We start from the raw sequence: 6,221 nt of genomic DNA, 5'->3' as shown, positions 1-6,221 counted from the left end.
GCTCCGGAGTAATCTCACTTTAGGCAGCTCGGCCTTGGAAGAACAGATGCACGGAACCATAAAAATACGAAAGTTGCAAGATGAGTACAAAGCCAGCATTGAAGGACATGGTATACGTCATCCCAGGACTGAGCTTGCACAGAAATAGAGGTCACTTGGCAAACCCAGTGAAGAAGAGTACGAGCCTTCATCTGAATACCCCCGACGACCACCCAGAGGCACCAACAAGCATGCGCAAAGGGTATTAGCATATGCTAATGAGTTCTTGGAAATCCCTGAATATGACATGTAATTCTTGGAAATATAATGAGTATGTATGTAAACATAGTATAAAAACTCAGTAGTTTTGTCTTTGGGTATGCACGCTGGGTGGAATTATCCCCCGTGCATCCGGCGCCACAATAAAGAATGCCTGCTTTCTGAAACGTCACAACTAAGTTTTAGAGAGTGAATTATTTTGCCACCTTCCGGTAACAAAACCTCCGCTGGCGCAACTTGAGGCCATTCCCTCTGGTCCTGTCGCTAGTCACTTGGGAGAAAAGACCAACACCCACCTCTCTGCAATCCCCTTTCAGGTAATTGTAAAGAGCGAAAGGTCTCCCCTCAGCCTCCTCTTCTCCAGACTGGACAACCCCAGCTCCCTCAGCCGCTCCTCACAAGACTTGTGCTCCAGACCCCTCACCAGCTCCGTCGCCCTTCTCTGGACACGCTCCAGCACCTCAATGTCCTTCTTGTAGTGGGGGGCCCCAAACTGAACACAGCATTCGAGGGGCGGCCTCACCAGCACCGAGTACAGGGGCACGATCACCTCCCTGCTCCTGCTGGCCACACTGTTTCTGATACAGGCCAGGATGCCATTGGCCTTCTTGGCCACCTGGGCACACTGCTGGCTCATCTTCAGCCGGCTGTCGATCAAAATCCCCAGGTCCTTTTCCGCCAGGCAGCTTTCCAGCCACTGGTCCCCAAGCCTGCAGCGTTGCCTGGGGTTGTTGTGACCCAAGTGCAGGACCCGGCACTTGGCCTTGTTGAACCTCATACAGTTGGCTTCGGCCCATTGATCCAGCCTGTCCAGATCCCTCTGCAGAGCCTTCCGACCCTCCAGCAGATCAACACTCCCGCCCAACTTGGTGTCATCTGCAACCCTTTTACAGGAAAGAATTTACATGATTCAGATGTATTTGAAGACTCTACTACCCTATTTGCACAACTACCAGGGCAATACTGGATAGGTGAGGAAAGGGCATTTGAGGATTTACCCTCAACCTGAGCTGAGAAGTGTATTCTAAGTGCACTAAGACCATGCACACAGGTTAGAGCCAGTATGTCTTCTGCCTCTGTAGCTCCTAGCTACTGATAGCTACAGGAGAAAGTGTTACAGCCCTCTGACAGAACGGGGCACTAAGTTCCACCTGTCTGTAACAGCTTTTACCCACAGTTAGGGGTTGCAAAACCGGAAAGAGCTATTGCAAATGTGTCCAGAGAATTAGAAAAAGCCATTAATGAAAGCGCAGATAGTATCACAGCCCTACAGGAAGAAATCAAATCCTTATCACAAATGGTAATATAGACTCGATTAGCCCTAGACCACCTTTTAGAAGTACAAGACAGAGTATGTGCATGATCGAATAACAGCTGCTGGGGGGGTTATTTAAATCAAGACCAGAAAAATGAAACTGAGAGAAACAAGAGAAAGACTCGTTGAACAATATTACATGAAGTAAGGCAGGGATCTCCCCTAAATCTATTTGGGTGGCTAACCTCTTGGCTCCCAGACTTAGGCAGAGGACCGTGAACTACAAGGATTTGCGTTGCTGTAGTCGTTCGCTTGTTTTGCTTTGTAATTCTATAGGTGTGTTTACAGTGTTGTATTACCTTATGAACTCGACTTACGACCTAAATAATGAAGAGTACAGTGTGAGCCTGATGGTCATAAGAAAAGGAGTGACTGTTAGGAAAATCTCATTCCCTAACTATGCTACCAATTAGGCTTAAGAGCATGACATTGTATAAACATAGGATATGCATCCCAGCCCCTCCGACACCTCTGGGAAACCCTCCCAACATCTGGCATCAGGGATACAGAACTGCAGCGAGACCGACTCCAGGGATGTCTAGATCAAGAAAGAAGCAGATGGATGATGACGCCGTAGAATTAGAGTTGCTTTGCAAAACAGCAGCGCGTGTGTGTGTGCGTGTGCGTGTGTATGTTAGGTAGTGATTGGTCAAATTGCTTTGTACTTGAATGCCTGGAAGGCATAAGAATCATGTGCAAAACCACCTTCGGGGTGCCCCAGTTGGATTGGGACACCTCATGTCCATGAATAAAGAATTACTTTTTTAAATCTACACTTTGTGCCCTAGCCTCTCTCCTTGGGCAGTACAGGCCAGTTGCTAAATTTTCCTGACAGCTCCCCATCTTGGCCCCAAGGTACCGGTACCGTCTCCGGTCCCACCACAGTTGGGAGCAGCAGTTGCCCCTCCGGGGCAGAGAGGGGGAGCACAAAAAAACCCCAAAAGCACCCCGACCCCCACCATCCCCACCACCGGGGCTGGATGGGGCAGCACACACAGGTTGGCATCGCAGGGCCTCTAGTGCTGGCCCCATCCCTTCCCCTTGGACAGGAAATTGAGCTCCTTGCAAAAACCATGCTTGGCATGGGAAATCGTGGGGGTGCGAGACCGTTGGCATAGGAAACCCTCACAGGGCTGAGAAATCACTGTTGGGCTGGGAAACCACCGTGGGGATGGGAAATGATCATTGAGGATGGGAAATGATCATTGAGGATGGGAAATCACTGACATGGGAAGTTGTTGTGGTATGGAAAATCTGGCTGGTTGAAGCAGGTGCTGGCGGAATGATCGCCATGGGGACGGAAGCCCCAACAAACCCCACCCTGAGCAACCGCCATGGCAGGTACAGCAGCCGGCTCCCGCTCCTCCTGCTGTTCCTGCCCTCCAGGTAACCCCCCAGCCGGCGCTGCCTGCCAATATCTCACCTTATCACCCCTCTTTGCCTCCCCCAACAGAGAGGTTCCCTCTCCGGCTGCCAACGGCATCGGAGGTGCCCGGTGTGAGCTTCACCGTTCCGGCCATGCCACCACCGGTTGCTGCCTCTGTGCTGCCTTCTGTCCCGGGGCTGCCGGTGTCCTCTGAGCTTGCCCAGGTCCACCCCATCACCTTCCAGCTGGCGCCGGCCAGCGTCTGGCATGGGGTGCCAGGGCCCCTGGGGACCCCAGGGCAGCTGGTGCAGGTCCCCTCCATGGTGCAGCTCCCCCGGGGGGTGCAGCTCCCCTCTGTGCTGCAGCTCCCTTGCGGGGTGCAGCTTCCCCCTGGGGCGCAGCTCCCCCACGGGGCGCAGCCTTCACGTGGGGTGCAGCTCCCTTGCGTGCCTGCTCCCTGTCCCCCTGCCTATGGCTGGGGACAGCAGGTGGTGATGGGGACGCTGCTGCCCCAACAGCCCATGGGGCTGGGGCTGGGAGCCGTGGTCCAGGGCCAGCCCCTGTACCCCACGGGCTCCCACCTGCTGCACATCCCTGCCTACCCTGGCCCCCCACAACCCTGCTGCGCCGCAGCTCAGCATTGGGTGCAGGGCCCCCCTGTGCTCCACACCCTTCCTGGCAGCACCCAGAAGCCATCGGAGGCCTCCAACAAGGACGGGGCAGCCATCAAGGACAGCATCCCTGCCGCCAGCCCCCGCCAGCCCGCCTTGGCTTCGCCGACCGGCACAATCACAACAAAGGCCAAAGGTGTGTTTTGGGGGGTGCCAGAGCTCGCAGGTGGGCGGCCAAGCTGAGGAAAGCTTGCATCGCCACGGGGTTGGGTTGGCTTTTTTGCTTTTTCAGCAGCGGTGACCACCCTGGCGGCCCCGGGGAAGCCCTCCAATCTGCCCGAGCAGGGGCCAGCCGCCTTGGCCCAGGCCTTTCCTGAGCAGGCAGAGGACACCACTGTCAACCATACGCTCGCCTGGCTCGACACCGCAGACGGCGAGGACACCGTCCCTGATGTCCCCGACAGCCCCAGCTTGGCCTCCTTCCTCCACGAGCTCCCCGACCTCTCCGAGGACGTGGCGGAGGGCGACTGCCCCAAGGAGCGAGTGGCAGTGGTGGGGCTGGGGGACAGCAAGGACACCGTCCCTGATGTCCCCAACTTGACTGCCTTCCTCGATGAGATCCCTGACTTCTCCGAGTACGTGGTGGAGGATGGCTGCCCCAAGGAGCGAGTGGTGGCGGCAGGGCTGGGGGACAGCAAGGACACCTTCCCTGATGTCCTTCATTTGCCCAACAGCCTCGCCAGAGCCGCTTTCCTCAGTGAGAACCACGACTTCTCGGAGTACGTGGCGGACGGCGACTGCCCCCAGGACCAAGCGGTGGTGGCACGACCAGGGCACAGCGAAGGCGCCATCTTGACCGCCAGTGTCCCCAGCTTGACCGCCCAGGTCCTCGATGAGCTCCCCGACCTCTCCGGGTACGTGTCAGAGGGTGGCTGCCCCAAGGAGCGAGCAGTGGCGGCGGGGCTGGGGGATAGCGAGGACACTGTCCCCGATGTCCCCAACCTGACCACCTCCCTCAACAAGCTTCCTCACCTCTTGGACTACAGGGCAGAGGGCAGCTCCGACAAGGAGCAAGTGGCGGTGCTCATGCTGCTGGACGGCGAAAACACCTTCCCTGATGTCCACGACAGCCTTGCCAGCAGTGCCTCCTTCAACGAAGTCTCCGACTTCTTGGAGGACGGGGTGGAAGGTGACTGCCCTGAGGACCGCCTGGCGGCGGCGATGCTGGGGGACACCGACCCCTTCTGGGGGGTGGCGGCCTCCCCCTTGCAGGACCCCGAGGTGAAGCAGGGCGGACTTGCGGCAGACCTCCCCACCTGGCTGTCACTGTCTCCCTTGGAGACTTCCGAGGACAGCTCTCCACAGAGTTCTCTGGAGACTTCACAGGAGACTGCAGAGGACACTCCTGTGGAGAGTCCCTGGCAGGATCCGCTCAAGGCTCCTCCGGAGAGTGCCCTGCTGAGCCCCCTGCAGATCCCGCTGCCGAGTCCCCCGGCTGCCCGTCCGCGTCATCCACCTTGCATGGCCCAGCTGGTGGAGGAGGCGCTGCGGAGGCAGCCACAGGTAGTTATGACCCGCTTGCCGCTGCTGCCGGGCGTCATCTCCTGCCGGGCGGTGCCCAGATCGGGAGAGGCGGGCAGCAAGAAGGCCAAGCGCCCCGCACCAGCCAGCACCCCCAAGGCGCAGGAGACCACCCGCACCACTCAGACACAGTCAAAAACTCTCTGGCAGGGGAAGCTGGCTGGGGACGGCACAGCGGCGGGCAGCAGCGGGCAGCAGGCAGGAAGCAGCAAGCGGAGAGCATCCACCAACAACAAGGTGCTCTCCAAGCGACCTAGAACCTGGGGAGATGCCATGGGGCAAAGGTCCTTCATGCAGCCGGACGGGACAGGTTTTATGCAGCCGGTCCACCGTAACCCCACAGCACGGAGGCATTAAACCGCTGGACGGGGGCTCCGTCCCCACGCCCAGCCCAGCAACCTTCGCCCGCCGCAGTCCCCTGGCCCCCCGCGCTTTAAGCTATGGCTCCCCGCTGCCCAGGGACTGCGATATATGTTCAATGGAAGAGGCAGCACAGCGATGCCAGCTGCCAACACCGACAGTGTCAGGGCCTGGCTGGGCCCGCGGCTCCCGGCAGCACTGGGCCGCACACCGCTGCAGCGACCAGGGGCAGCCCCGGGAGGCCCCGGACCGGGAGGAAGCCGCCACTTCTGCTTCTGCCACCTCAGCCCCGCGCCCTCACCGGCCTTGCCCCCGGAGAGGTGGCCATGCCCCCTGCCTGGCACAGGCTGCAGCCGTGGCTCCACCTCGCCGGTACAAAAAGGAACAACTGATACGGATCCAGCGTCCCCACCCTGGCCTGGCACCAGCACCCCTGGTACCGCCGTCTCTCCCCCATCCTGCTACTGGCAGCCCCACCACCGGCAGCCCCACCTCAGCCTGGTACCGGCCTCCCCACAACAGCATCCCCGCCCTGGGGCTGAGGACGCCCCGCACCAACCTGAGGGTGTACTTGCTCAACTCCATCCAGAGTTTCCACCCACTGGGGCAAAGACTGATGGTGGTGGGGCCGGTGCGCCCACGGCCCAACCCGGAGCCCCAGGCCGGCCCCAGTGTGCCCCCCAGGGTCCCCAGTGCCCTGCTGGTGGCCTCGAGACCCAGCGCGGGGTCG

This window comes from Gavia stellata, unplaced genomic scaffold, assembly GCF_030936135.1.
Source record: "Gavia stellata isolate bGavSte3 unplaced genomic scaffold, bGavSte3.hap2 HAP2_SCAFFOLD_120, whole genome shotgun sequence".
NCBI lineage: Eukaryota > Metazoa > Chordata > Aves > Gaviiformes > Gaviidae > Gavia > Gavia stellata.
The sequence above is the reverse complement of the archived record's forward strand: the minus strand, read 5'-3'. Positions refer to the sequence as shown.